Source organism: Elaeis guineensis, chromosome 10 (assembly GCF_000442705.2).
Source record: "Elaeis guineensis isolate ETL-2024a chromosome 10, EG11, whole genome shotgun sequence".
Lineage (NCBI taxonomy): Eukaryota > Viridiplantae > Streptophyta > Magnoliopsida > Arecales > Arecaceae > Elaeis > Elaeis guineensis.
The window spans coordinates 4,895,774-4,911,410 of record NC_026002.2 but is presented as its reverse complement, the minus strand read 5'-3'; the positions used below and the strand labels follow the sequence as shown (position 1 = coordinate 4,911,410).

At 44.6% G+C, this 15,637-nt stretch overlaps 2 pseudogenes; one reads left to right on the top strand and one right to left on the bottom strand.

Moving 5' to 3' along the window:
• Positions 1-8,793, top strand: LOC140851987 (lipid phosphate phosphatase gamma-like; annotated as a pseudogene).
• Positions 8,794-8,906: 113 nt separating this feature from the next.
• LOC140852146 (uncharacterized) lies at positions 8,907-10,313 on the bottom strand (annotated as a pseudogene).
• Positions 10,314-15,637: the final 5,324 nt, after the last annotated feature.

Here is a 15,637-nt window from a genome sequence, read left to right as displayed (position 1 = left end):
CGATCCCACGGCTGGCCCTCCTCCCACTCCCAGTACATGTTCTTTTCGCCGCCTATTGCACCCTCCTCTGCTACAAAGGCGTCGTCGGCGTCGCCTCGCCGTGCTCCAGGCTCTTCCTCGCCTTCCTCCCCTGGCCCGCGGCGGTGCTCACCTTGTACTTAGGTTTACTTGGGCTACCACACGTCGCCCAGGTCAGGCTCTTGATTTCTCTTCTTGTTGTGTTCCCCATCTCGGGTTTCTTGATGATTGATTTTGTTCATTTCGTTTTGTTTGAAATGGTCTTTAGGTGTTTGCGGGGGCGACGCTGGGGCTGGTGCTTGGGTGGGGTGGTTCTGGATCGTGAACAGTATGCTGGTGAGTTTTTCCGGCGATCGAGGAGAGTGCGGTGGGAGGTTGTTGTACATCAAGGACACGTCGCATATACCGAATGTGCTTAAGTTTGAATATGATAATGCCAGGGCTGCTCGGAAGAAGTTGGCTCAGATTGAAATCTGTAAGTTGGATCTGATTGCTGCAGCTCGATGCTTCTTGTTGTTTGTTTTCTTTCTAATCGTGCTGCTGCTTTGTTGATAAATGTCGTATATTGTGGAATCCTGGTTTCCTACTTGTGCTAAATCTTACTAGGAAGAAGATCGGGAACGGGGTTGATTCTGGCTCTCAGATTTTTGAAATGCTCTGTAATAGCATTTTCTTTACTAAATAAATTTAGTTTGGTCTGTAATAGCATGATCTTTTCTGGAATAGCGGCTGTTTTTGGAGTCTGTGTAGAGGTTGCAAATATAATTATTCAATAGAGAAAACTATGACATTAATAAGCAAGCCTTATTCCGGTTGTTTGTTTTTGGCTTCTTAATTTGTTGCTCATGTGCATTCTTATCACGAGTCATATTGTTTGTCATCAGAATCTTATCTTTATATCTCCCTTTTTCTTTTTCTTTTCTTCTTTTCTTCTTTTTGCATACTTGAGCAAGTGCTTTCTGTAAAAGAACAAATCTCTATGGATCCTTCACCACTTTATTCCTGATTGGTGCGACTCCAGCATCACATTTATATATTTGCTTCTGACTCGAATACTTATTTTATGTTGCCTAACATGTGGATTTATACAAACTAGCAGGCTTGATAATCTTTATCTTCTATTAAGTCTCCAAATCCATCTATCTAGCTGATTTGCAGCCGTCTATCAAGTTTGATGTTGACTCTCAGAATGAGGATATCATGGGGGTACAAAAAGCTAGTTTATCTCCTTTCCGTTAATTCCAAATTAGACCTTATTGGCATATATTTCTTCACACAAAATGCAAATACATGCCCTCTAAGTATGGTGTATCAACTGAAACCATATCATTTGCAGACTTGATGAACATCCTCTTGAACATCACAGGAGTTTAGATTGGCACTTTGTTTTGATCCTGTGTAAAAAAAGATTCATTTTGGCTTGCAACATATAGCCTCTTACTTCATGTTTTTAATAACTCAAGTATACTTCTTGAATAGACCTTTTTCCTTGTTTGCCAAAAAAGAGGACCTTTTTCCTTAATGCTCACTTAGTCATCTCTCCTCGTACTCTATTATTAGCTTTTCTCAAGCAGTAGAGTCCATTGAAGTTTCAGTAACTTTTTCCATCAGGTACCTATTCGAGAGGGTGGTTTTGTGGATGACTGTCTTAGAACAAAGCTGTATTATTTCAGAAGTATTTTTTCTATTATTCTGCCAAGTATAGTTCTATCGGCTATGTTCTGATTGTTGCTAGGTCCAGTGATGAGGTGATAACACTGATGAAACTTGAGTTCATTAAGATACAAAGTTGATGCAAGAATTTTTTTTTTTTAAATTATGAATGTAAGAGCAGGTCTAGAGCTACAATGTAACAATGTGACTGCTACATTGCTTCAAGTCCTATCTGCTACCAATGCACCAAACATATTGAAAATAATGATCTCCTTGCTTGGGAACAGGTGGATAGAAAGCAGGTTGAGACTACTTGTATTCATCCAAGAGACCATGTCTCCTTTTTCTTCATCAAAGGCTTTGTGGTATAAAACTAAAGGAACTCATGGCAATTTGGGTATGATTCATTTTTATGCATCATCTACTTTGATCAAAAGTATTAGTATTGTGAACCCATATAGTGGACAAATAATGTCTTAGGCACCATTTTCAATTGCTTTTACAATTATTGGGCCTCATCTTTCAGTAATAAGCCACTTAAGAGGGACATTTTGGTCATTTATCATTTTTAAATGGTTTTCTAATATATTATAAGGCAAAAAATCCTAAATGTATAGTTACTTCATTTGATATCACTGCTCTCTTCGTTTGAAGAATCGATGCTCATGGCCATGCTACCCTGAATCGAAATTTCTATTTACAATATAGGTGGCGGCCCCTAAAAATAGATCATGTCAAACATTATTGATCCCCTCTCAAAACATATCATCTCAAACATTATTGATCCCCCTCTCAAAACATATCATCTCAAACATCGCTCCAATCTCCTGCTCAGTTGTTCTCCCATTCTCTGCCATTGCACTTTATCTCCTTATTTATTTGGGATTTCAAATGCATATCAAAACTCTTAAGGGCTTTTGAGTTGGAATAAAGTGTGAGTTCTACTGAACATCATCCAGTCTCTTTGTTATAAGATTCACTTTTAACAGTTTCCTAATCCTTATAATTTCATTTCTTAGTGAAGCTGTAATTAGGAAATTGAATAAATAAAATGTATTATTTTTTTAACATAGTCTTGTCATTCATATACTTTTAAATTGGATTGACTTTTAAAAATGGATTTCATATATTTTTATTTTTTTATTGATTTCATTATCTTTTAAGCTTGTATTAATGGATGGTCATGTAGATCAACAAGGGTAAGGCCACCTACAAGCAATGATGGACTTTGAGATGAAGAATTAGGATTGTGAAGTATTTTATTGCCTACTGTCTAGGTTCTAAATTAGTATAGTCAATAAGAAAACTTGAAATTTAGGGAAATGGCTAGTTGGAAGAATGTCTATTTAGGGTGTCTTATATGTGGGAAGATGAACCAAATCACAATTCAGAGCACTCTTAGACAATCAAATACAAATTTATAATCAGATTAGATTAGATAATGTGCACAGAAATCTTTAGACAACAATATGATCCATTCAAAGCCTAAAATGAGCAGGAATAAACAGCAGATTTATGAAATAAAGAAGAGGATAGAAAGATATGTAGCAGAAAATATAGAGAGGAGGATACAAGAGGGCTGAAATCTAAATTGACTCCTTTTGGACCTCCTAAAATTGTTGACTTGAAGATCTGTGACACAATCTTGATTGGCTGAGGAGGATACAAGAGAGCCGAAATCTAAATTGACTCCTTTTGGCCCTCCTAAAATTGTTGACTTGAAGATCTGTGACACAATCTTGATTGGCTGTTATTGGACTCAAAAAATCATATGATTTCAATCTAAAGCCTGCAAAAAAGAACTTTACATCAGTAAATTCAGGCTTTTAAATGCGATGCAAAATATTCTTGCATCATTTGCTTTCATTCCATGGATCTCGTCCTTGAGATTTTCATGATGTCACTTATAAGCTTGATCCACCATTGAATCTCCAAGATCTAATGATGAGAGCCTACATAAAATTTTTCTTGCAATCACATCATTGATTGGTTGGTCTAATGTCCATTGCTTGATTGCTTCTCAACCAACAAGCTCTGCGTCATACTTCTGATGGCGATCTTTGTTAAATCCAACAAATCAAGAATGGATCTTCATCTCCCCCTGATTGCCTTTAGGGTTGTGACTTGATATTACCATGAGTTTTCTTTATAGAAATCTTCATCATTGTGATCTTCTACCTTCAAAATACCTGATGGATCATCATCTGCAGCATTTTCAATCAACAGATCTTCAATTGCAGCATCTTTGCATGATGGATCTCCTATGATAGCTTCTCCATGTGATGAAACTTCAATTATTGTCTCTTCTTGCAATGATTTTTCAACTTTGTGACTCTTGATGCTTTCCAACTCCTATTGCTGCAGCTGCATATAGTTTAGCATTCATTGACATCATATCATTACTGATGGATGTAAATCTAGTCTCCAACTGCCAAAAATCTCTTTTTTATGTTTGGCATGTTGATGAAGATTATTGAATTTGAAATGAAGTCCATGTTTGATAACATGACAAAAGGGGAAGGAAATGAAGAGGGTAGAAAGGGACCAAAAAGAAGAATGGAAGAACAAAAAGTACAACCTTTTATCTCTGATACCAAATTTAATGGAGGATAGCAAGGGGTTAGGGCTGCCTACATGCAATGGTGGACCTTGTGGCGGAGGATTGTGGTTACAAAGGACTTTATTGCCTGTTGTTCAGGTTCTGATTTAGGATAGTCAATAAGAAAACTTGAAATCTATGGCAATGGCTGTTCAAAAGAATGCCTATTTGGGGTATCTTGTATGCAGGAAGATGAATCAAATCACAATCTATATCTCTTTTAAACAATCAAATATGAATCTGTAATCATATAAGATCAGATAATGCATGCTAATCTGTAGATAACAACGTGATCTATGCAAATCCCAAAAGAAGTAGGGATACACAGCAATTTATGAAATAAAGAAGAAGAAGAATATGGAGAGAGAGAAGAGAGGGAGTAAGTAACAGAAAATAGAGAGAAGAGGAGAAGAGGAAAGAGAGGACGAACAAGAGGGCTGAACCTGGCCTCAAAGCTCAATTCATTCATGATAAAGAACCAGCCAGCTAGTGTTTTGCTTGACCAACTTTGTAAACAGAAAGATAGAAACAAATTCCTCAAAAAATTTCAAAAACAAACTATGTATCGATTCCTAATAGCCGCAGGTACTGTAGGATCGATTCCTAATAACTCTTTAGAAATCGGTAAAGAGTTAGACAGCTCCAATAATGAGTTTGACTCACTGTAATACTGTTAAAAATGAGCTTTTGCTCTTTTCAGAGATTGATCAAGAATGTAGATATTAAAATAACTTTGCAAAATGTCATTTTTTTTCTAAATATTCCATCAAATTAGGAAGTTTGGGTAAGAAACATGCATATAGAATGACCTTAATAAACAATTTCTTTTAATATGTTTCTTTTATGAGAGTTTACATATGTATTCTTTTTTTTTTCTATGTATCTCTATATCTCCTTTGATTGCCCTGGCTGAATGTGCTTGAATATGTGTCTCAATCCGATTCTTGTTTCCAGATTTGGCGTTTGCCCTTTTCTTTTTAAACTTTATTATTTTATGCTCTTTGCTTACTCTTTTAGCAGGTTTGTTCACTTTGTGAGTATCATTTTCCTTTTTGCTGTCTTCACTTGTGTGTCTTAAAGCTGTAATCTGGCTTTGAAACTTCTCTTTCTTTGTCATTTGATATAATTTTTGTTATTTCTGATCCTCTGGCTCAACAACATATGCCATGAAAAGTGTAAATTGCATAATCACTAGATAATAAATAAAGGGTAAGAAACAGTACTATTAGGAAACAATTCCATTGATGCAGCACAGACATACCATCTTAGTCTGGCTTCCAGACTGAGGTTAGTAACTATTATGAGTTCTTTGTACGCTCTACTTCTAGTGAGAGCACCCACTGAAGTTTCAGTGTTAGTGTCCACTCTAATACAGATAAAAGCATCAAACTTAATTGTCAAATAATCATGTTTTTTCTTCGACACGACCCATGGCTCTTCAAGGATGGTTATTGTAAGGCATCCATTCAATGAGAAATTTTTTATTCTCCTTTACAACTTCACAACCCTCCTCATTTTTCATTGATGTAGTATATCTTATATGAGAATCCAAATATCAGCCTTATTGTCATGGACCTCCAAAGGATTGAATTAGATTTTTCCTGTGGTAGATGGTGTATCATTCACAATGCCCTTTATGCCTGCTGCTTCTGGATTTCCTGTGAGTTTTAATCAAAGCAAAAACAGACCCATGGTTAGGTTTGTCAAGCAACAACTTGCTTTCTTTCTGGCCTACCATAACTAGACCTAACAAAGTAAATTAAATTACAAGGAATCCTTCCTTGACCTAACAAAATAATGCCCATCAACTGTGAATGCATTCTTTTTCACCTGTAGTATGCTTATTGATTAAATAATTCATGAAAAATCATGTGTGCTATTTATGAGCCTATGAGTCACAGCAAAACTTCTGTCTGGCCGTCCTTATATATTATTTGAGGATATGTGCATGTGTCATGTTAATGTGCACCTGTTTACTAGGGAAAACTTTAGGTCAACTCCTGGCAAGAGAAGGGAAAGTTCTATGGTGTTGGGAGTTTCTCATCTATGGTTTGCCCCGGGCCTTACTGCTGTAATCTCTGGTGAAAGAATATCTTCCAACTTTTATAGTGATGTGGTTGGGGGATTATAGTCCAAAAAGAGCATCTAAGGGGTCTAGGTGTTTGAATGATGCGGCTCATAACTTATGGTGGTAGAATGATTATTTTTGGTACCCCATCAGTTGATTTTCAATTTCAGAAATATTTCAAGCCAAGTTAGTGCAAGTTATTCGCTTTCAGAACTTTCAAACTAATGACATCAAATTTGTAGTGGAGGGACTATTAATATGCTTGCTTAGTTTTCATGCTTAATCTAGGTACAGTAAGATTCTGGCTGATGTGGTTCTTTAGCATTAATTTATTTCAAATCACATGCTGTACTTTGGAACATTAATTTGCTTGTGAAAAATGAAAGAGGTTTTTAAAATGAAAGTGGCCATGATGTTTACTAGAAACATTATGGAGAGACCTCCAAAGAGAGAATAGACATTGCCAGATGCTGAAATACTGGTTATTCTCTGAAAAACCTAACGAGTCATTTTAGTGCACTGAACTGGTGTTTCTGTCTGCAGAAGGTGATTTTTCCTGGAAGGGTCATGCCTTTAAGGGAGCCTTAGAATTAGAAATGATCAGAATGAATATATATGGTTTCTTGAAGAAAATATCAACACACATTGCAAACGCAACTGATTGCTCACATCAGAGTAGGTTGAGGGAACCGGAAGCTGGGTGAAGTGCTTCCAATGATAGTAATAGTGGTCAACTTCTTCGCAAAGACCCTATGACTAATTAGAACTTCATTTCCTTACATTGAATTTGGTTTTTACAGATCTCAATTATTCTATGATTACATTTAAACACAAAATGGGAACCGAGTGATGATGATGATTTGGAAGCTGCTTTACTGTAGTTGCTAATATAATTGAATTTAAATATGTCTGACTGGAGATTGCGGGATGAACACCTAAGTTGGGAGGGTGCTGGCACTTGGAATAGTGGTTGGTCCTTAAGGCTAATTTTCTGCACTCTGCAGGTGGAACGTTATCCTGTAAAACTATGATGCTTCTATTTGTTTGAAGACCATGCTTCCGGTCCTTAAATTGGTTAGCATTTGATTACTTTACTGGCTGTAGCAGCAGTGCATATGTCAAATGAACCTAATCTAAGGGCATGCTTGATTTTGCCTGCATGGAGCAGGCTTTGAGAATAATGGTAAATCTAAAGTGTACTTCTCACATGTTTGGCAAGCACATGCTGCAAAAACACTTTTTAGGCACAGAGAGAGAGAGAGAGAGAGAGAGAGAGAGAGATTTGGTGTTAGTCCGTCCATAGTCACAGTTGTCTCTGGCTACATTACCTGGGCTTGCTCGAAACTCAAATTGGTTATGGGTATATATGTGCATCCAATCCAACCAATTAGTTCCTGCCCTATGAGTTGGACAGATGAACTTGCAGCAATTATTAACTCCCTCCCTTCAAAATATGGAACTCTCACAAAATTGCAGTGCCAGATCGTCTACCTAGCTGTTGCTGTCTGTTTATTTCACAGAAAGGTCCTCATTAACTAGATTTAATCCTAGATAGGTCTAATATACCTTTTGATTTTCGGATCCAAAAGATGAGTTTTCTTCTATCAAATTAAGAAGAGGACTGGATTCATCCACTTTTTTTTTTTTTCAAAAAATAAAAAAAAAACAGAGGGCAAACAAAGTCTGAAAGTTCAAGACATTGGGAAAAACAAGTTATAATTCCAGGGTATCAATATTTGGAGTTATAAGCTTCAGATACGGGGACCAATGGATATTGGACGTCGGGCGTATTCTGAAAGCGCTAATGTGTTGTGTGTATATTCTAATCAGACAAATCGTTGAAGACAACATTATATGAAGGAAAATTGTTGTCTAATCATGTTGCTATTTGTTAGATCGGTGTTTCATTTTGGGAGGATTGGAAGATATTAGCAGTTCTAGTGTTTAATATACTTTTTTAAATATATCAGTATCTATTCCTACAAATCATTGATAAGTTAATCATTGAAAATATAGCATCTATCTGGAATTCAACTGTTTTTCCTACTTTGATGCAGGTTACTTTATCTGATGAAATATTCATTTGTCCTAAGGAGAATGATCTAATCATGCAGCAATCCAGGCACTAAGCTACACACACCGGCTATTTGGAGGCATGCAGAGGAGAGCTGCAGATAGATGTCTACATTCCAGGGTCTTATCACTGGTAGTTCAAACTACTTTGATTTATGTTTTATTTAAGACGTGACATTCAGAGTAGGCAAACACATTCTTACAATAATTAAACTTTGTGGCCCACATTTAAGAACTGCCCTTGGGTTCACATATCAAGTTATTGTTTTTTGGGGTAACATGTCCAGTTATTGTTTGTTATTATATTCATTTATGTTTACTGGGAACCCAAACTTTGCTATATTGGCAGTTGGAATGCAAACTTCAAACCAGTCCTCTCCAATCTCTAATTTTATGGCCAAAATTAGTCCATTCACAGTGCTGGCTTTTGGCCTGACAAGCTTGAATTTGCTGTCCCTTTTAATCTTCTAGCTTGTGGGATACTATGGAGATGCATTGATATAGTTATATTTATTAACTATCATATATTTGAAAGTGTTTAACAGATCACAGAGAGAGATCCCACAACCAGATTACGTCACCGTCCCTCAGATTAATAATTGCACACAATCAAGGCTAAAGTTTTATCTACTACATCCATAAACACGAGAACCATTCTTTCGCCTTCGTTTCTTATCCATGAGTAGCTTTTCTCTGAGAGCAAAATAACAATCGAAGCGTCACAAATTCAGCTGCAAGTAAGAACTAAAACGGAAATTTGATGCAAAAAATCAATCTTACATTACCACCCACGTCTCTTTTTCTTGACGGCTTGGCCTTTGGACCTGCATGTATGATTTAAGATGAATAGCACCTTTAGCTAAAGTTTAAAGTTTATTGTCAGAGCAAGCGGATGGTAGCAGTACCTCCCAAAGATTGTGGAGGGGGTAAGGAAGAATGGGTCTCTGGGCCTCGGTAGTCAATCTCGTACATCTCTGGTCTGCTCATATGCTGTATTTCGTCTTCTGCAAACGCAAAAAATCCAACATCAACAAAATGGTAGCCTGTTTAATTCTATTTTCATGTCAATAATGGTTACTACTCAGTTTACCAAGTCCGGGCTTCAGTACTAGCTAGTTTCAAATCAAGCTGTTCTGATCAGCCTAGTCTTAAAAAAGGGGAGCACTTTCTATCCAGGAAGCTGAGACAATCATCTTGCTAAAAAGATGTGGCTAAAAGAGTGAGCTCGTCGACCAGGGATGGAACAACCTTATGTATCTATCCCTTTTTTCATTCCTTCTTTGGAGAAATTAATAAAAAAAAATAAAAGAAAGAAAGAGAATCTTTCCTTCTTGCTGTCGGATTGTAAAAATTCAAGCATCCAGGCTGACAAAGTTACAGAGAGGCTCAAAATGCAGTGAAGTAAATTCAGAGTTTGGAGTGATCAAACCTTGGGACTGCACCAAGGCAGCTGCTGCAAGAACCAAACCAAGAAAACGAGGGTGACGACAACGCATGATCCTTTTCCCATCTCGAATGCCCGACTTTCTTAGTTGCCACGGAACGAAGAACTGGAGAGGCTTAGGCGGAGCCTCCTCCCTTTTCTACTCATCTTCAAAGATTTGGAAGCCATCGCGGTCGGGACAGCAGGCATGAGGTGGTGATGGAGATGCCCAGTGGATGCAGGACAACCCGGGGCCACGCTTCAATTCCCTCCGCACTTTTGAAGCCAGATACTGCTAAGAACCCCGTAAAAAAAAGCTATCGGGTGCTTTGTTATGCAAGGAAGAGTACGAGACAGAGCCATGTGAGTATTATTAGATGACATTGGCTTCTCGCAAACTCATCAGTCCCCACAAGGCATCATTTGTTTATGATCCCGATGTCGGTGCTTTTTAGCCGCCGCAAGACCAAGTTGAAAGAAGATGGAAACAAATCCATGCTCGCGGGTCCCCCTCTATCACCAATTCCCATTGCTGTTGGTCTTGCTTGACATCTCAAATATATTATAATATATGGAGTAAATATGATCCTTGCTCATCTGATGGCGACCGGAGATGGAGGACGGTGGAATAACAAATGCAGGTAGTGCTAATTTAACCAATTAATTACATGATGGATGGATCATGCAGGGCTCTTTATACCTTTATTTTTTAATCCTTGCAAACTCTCATTTGATTCGCCTCTTTTTGCATGATAAGAAATGGCCGCAACTCTTCTACTTGAAGGCGATTTTTTTTGTCTGCATTGACCAATGGCTACAGCTTGTCTACGTGAAACAAAACTGAGTCACGAGTGTCAAGAAGAAGAATCCGGTCGTATGATCACATTTGACACGTTGCAACCACCAAGACTTCTACGTTGCGAGACTTAAACTTCACGCCACCCGCATGGATTTAACCTTCTTATAGTCATCAAATATCACATTCTATAGTGCCATGGAACCAACTTGACTGTTAATACAGAAAAACCTCCTGCTATATGTAGTTTCCGAGTCCATAGATGCTCAAAGAACAAAATGCTTTGAAGGAACATAGCTATACCGAGAACAAAAGGGTCTTATGGACAATATCTTGTCGAACTGATTCAAATTGGATGGTGTTGCGGCCAATCGCCTCGTCGCCCGATCGCCGGGAAGCGTGCACCTGCAAAAGGAAGTCCGCACTGACCGGAGGCGGCTCCGGCGGGGGACCCTCCGACGGTCAAGTCAGAGAGGTGACTGGGCAACAGTGAAATGCAGACAGAGAGCTCTGAGAAAGAGAGAGGGAGAGAGAGAGAGGAGCGAGCCTGCGTATGTGGGAGAGACGGGCGGATCGACCTCTTGCACTGTTGCCTTCCCCGGTATATATAGTGGAGCACGGTATGGCGCCATCATTAATGGCGCGGACAAGTGAGGAACTGTCAACTCACTGTAGACTGTCAGAGCCGCCGTGAAAATGTCATGTCGCCGTGTAGCCGTCTAATCGCCAGGGTTGACCCGGCCCGGGCGGGACAATGCCCCTAGGTAATTGTGCCGCATGTCCGTGTCAGGGCTGACAACGTCTGGCGACCGTACGGTGGTTGGTGGAGTCGGCCGACCCAGGTCGGTGGCCAGCAGAGTGGCGTCGGACTCCTCCGTCGTCGGCGAGCTTCATGTGGGTCGGCTACCAGACCTCTGGGTTTAGTCGGTCGGGAACGGACCGTGGAATGGCCGTAGTTAGCCGCTGATGGCGTCCGTCGGCCTGTCGCCCGACCTACGATCGGCCAGTCAGAGTCGTCCGTCGGGCCGTTGGTTAGTCGGTCGGGCTGCCAGCCGGTCGGGCCCTCCGATAGTCGGTCGGTCGGTCGGGCCGCCAGCCGGTCGGGCCCTCCGATAGTCGGTCGGTCGGTCGGTGGGTATCCCCCAACAGTTGCCCCCTCCACTCCTAAGTCGGGTGGAGAGCTGGCCGATGCCTTCATTCGGGTAGCAAGACCGGACGACTGGGAGTGGATTTGTCGCATGTGCAGATCCGACCGTACCGCCGGCTGATCCGTTGTCAGACACCTCACGAATCCCAAGTGATCCGAACGTCTAGTCGATGCCAGAAGTCGCGCCGGCGTCAGGTGTCAGACGCCACGTCTTGTCGTCGTCAGTCGTCACGTCGGTGTCAGAAGATCGGGCGCCGGACGATACGGCGTCAGTCGATCGGATATTCGGCGCCGATCGGGTGAGGCGTCCCATCGGGAACGCGGACCGGCGCGGGCGGCCGACTGCGGAGCCAACCCCGCGCGCCGCGTGTCATGGTGGTTGGCCGGCGTCCGCTCCGGCATTTAATGAGGGCGGTGCGGGCGTCCCGGGACGAAGCGCGCCGAATCCTCAGCCAACCGGCGGGCGCCACGCGTCGCGCATCTGGAGGTCTTTGGTCGGCGCGGGAGCATCTCGGCCGTCGGTCGGCCCTATATATATAGGACCTCCCGGACCCAGGACCCACACTCGCCATTTGCTGGGGGAAACTCTGTCCGGGCGATTTCTTGGTCGTCGCGGGCAGAGCTCTTCTCTACTTCCGGAGGGTCCATCGGGTTCGTGGTCCCCTCTTCTCCTTCTTCTTCCCTTTCTGCTCTTTTGGTTCCTGCATAATGACCAGGAAACCGACCCAGGGAGCTCGGTCGGGGAACCCGACCGACGACTCTCGATCGGCTCCGGAAGATGAGGCTTCCTCGCTTTCGGGGCCGAATGTCGATCAGCTTCGGGAGCACTATCGCATCCCGGAGCAGTTTCGGCTCTCCGCTCCAGGGGCCGGCGGTCGGGTCAACAACCCTCCGCCTGGCGACCTGGCGCTATATGTCGAAGACCTTCGCGCGGGTCTTCGGCTCCCGATTCCGGAGTTCGTCCGGAATCTGCTTGATTACTACGGACTCTGTCCGGCGCAGCTGGCGCCGAACTCTGTTCGTCTGATAATCTCCTTCGCGTTGTTGTGTCAGCTTTTGCCGACCAACCCTCGCGTTTCCCTCTTCCGGGCATTTTTTGTGCTCCGACCCCACCCTAAGGCCCGAGGGTGGTGGCTCTTCAACCCCCGGAAGGGTCTTGCTTTCATAACCGGTCTTCCATCGTCCATTCATGGATGGAAGAACCAGTTCTTTTTCATTTCTTCTTCTTCTTCTTGGGGCTTTCCTTCCCGCTGGGGTGTACCCCGAACTGAGGCCAACGACAACAGTCGGGTCGACGCGGACGACCGGGAGGACTTCCACCGACTCAAAGACATGTCGGTCCCGAAGCAGAGGGAGCTTGTTACCGAGCAAGCTCTCTATGATGCCGGCCTGAGTCTGGTCCCCCGAATAGGTATCGCCCGATCCCCCAGCTTTTCTTTTTGTTCGGCTTTAGGGTAGTTCTGGTCCGGCCTTTGACACTGGTCGGTTTTGCAGGGACACCCGAGGATGAGGCCGACCGATGCCGAGATTCGTCAGTTTGCCGCCGCGAGGAAGAGGCCAGCGTCGGGGGCTGGCCCTTCGCGCCCTTCCAAGAGACCAGCCCCAGTCCCGCCGACCGTGGAAGCGTCGGCGACCGAGGGGTCGGAGCCGATCATAGCCCTCGCGGCTCCGACTGTCCAAGTCGAAGAGAGGCCGACCGAGGAAGTGGCCGAAGGAGTGTCGGCGGCTTCGCCGCCGCGGGTGGAGCCGGATGTCGTTCGGGAAGCCGAACATCGTCCGGAGGCGTCCGCTGGCGCAACGGGGGGCGCCGGGTCGAACTCCAGCGTCCCATCTGCCAGCCCCATCGGTCGGGGCAGCTGATCGGGGGAAAGCCCCGATGGAGCCCTCGGAGGAGGAGAGATCAATGCCCCCCAGCGCATACTACCCTGAGGGTGCATCGGCCTTGGCCGACCACAACCTTGCGAGGAGGTTGTGCCAGGGGATCCTCCTCCCTACCGACGTGCAGTCGTTGCGGTCTCGGCAGGTGACCGAGATGCTGTCGCGGTCTACCCGACAATGGTGGAGGTAAGCTTCGCGTCACCTTTTTCCTTAGAAGAATTTTGCTTGCCACATAATTCTGACGAAGCTTTTTTCCGTCGGCAGCTGATCTTCACCATGTCCGAGTTGGAGGCCGGATACCGAAGGTTCGGCGACGTTCGGGCAGCCTTTAAGGAAAGGTCGGCGGCGGCCGAGGCCGAAAGAGCGAGGCTGGTCGACCAACTGCAGGAGTCGGTCGACCGGGAGGCCAAGTTGACGGACGAGGTCTCCCGGCTTATGGCCGAACTGAAGTCGGCCAAGAAGGAGGCCAAGCACAAAGGTCGGGCGTGCGTCGTCTTCGACGCGAACGGGATGGTGCCACCTCCGAACTCCAAGGGAACGCGAGCAACTTCGGGTCAGCCTGGGGAAGCTCGCGGAAGCCGAAGAGGAGTTGTCCATCGCCCAGATCGACGCCGAAATTGCTAGGGCCGAGGCGGAGTTGGCGAGGGAGGAGCTGGCCACACTGAGGACGAGGCTACGGTTGGCGAGGGAGTCGGCCGATCTGCGGTTGAGGACTTCCGGGCCTCCGACCGGTACAAGGAGGAGATGCTCGAGTCGGGCTTCGCCTCCTACCGGGTCGGGTTCGAGGACGGTCGGGATGCCGTCCATGCTTGTACCCGGAGGTGGACGTCAGCCGAGTCGTCCCGCTACTCGCCGAAGAGGAGGGAACCGAAGAGGAGGCCGACCAGCTGTCGGGAGGCGTCATCCCAGCGGAGGAAGCCGTCCCGGAGCAGGAGCCGACCGAAGGTCCCTTGCCGACTGAAGGACATCCTTCTGCCGTTGACCCAGCGCCGCTCACGTCGAGACGCCGATCCTTCCCGATCCTCCGTCGGTCGAAGAGATCAACCAGGACGAATGATCGGTCCAGCCGACCGTCTTCTTTTGTTTCTTTTTGAAAATACGTGTAATCGGGCTTCGGCCCGACTTTGTAATTTCCTTCGATCAATGAATGAATTGTCTTTTCTTGTGTCTTTTGTTTGAAATGTCTCTTATTGCTGTAATGTCGAACCCTAGTTACCAACTTAGAGAAGTCGCCAACTCGGGTAAGTCGGTAGGACTTAACCGACTTGCACAGCTCCGAAGTAGCTTGTGTCCGACTTTAGGTCGGCTTCCAATAGTTGAAGTCGCCGGTCGGGCGCATCTGTTAAGTCGGGAGCCGACCGAACCTGGTAAAGGTTCGGTAGTCGGACTTCCGTAGATGCGTTCAGTCGAACATCGACCGGCGCAGTGTCGGGGGAGCGATAGTAAGTCGGATCCCCAAGCTCTTGCGTCGGGTTCTGTGTCGTCCGACATATGGTAGCAAGCCGGATGTCGTTCGACCGACCGTCAATCGGTCGGGAAGCTGTGGGTGCGACTAAGGTCGCGTTGTGTGAAACGGTGGTAAGCCGAATATCCCTCGACCGGCCGCAGCCTGGTCGGAAGTCGCGACAACAATCGCGGGCTGTCGACTCCCGTAGGTGCATCGGTCCTGGTAAGGGGCCGATGGATCGTTGAACGTCGAAGGAGTATCGACTCCCGTAGGTGCATCGGTCCTGGTAAGGGCCGATGGATCGTTGAACGTCGAAGGAGTATCGACTCCCGTAGGTGCATCGGTCCTGGTAAGGGGCCGATGGATCGTTGAACGTCGAAGGAGTATCGACTCCCGTAGGTGCATCGGTCCTGGTAAGGGGCCGATGGATCGTTGAACGTCGAAGGAGTATCGACTCCCGTAGGTGCATCGGTCCTGGTAAGGGGCCGATGGATCGTTGAACGTCGAAGGATCAGAACTCCGAAATTTAAAACTG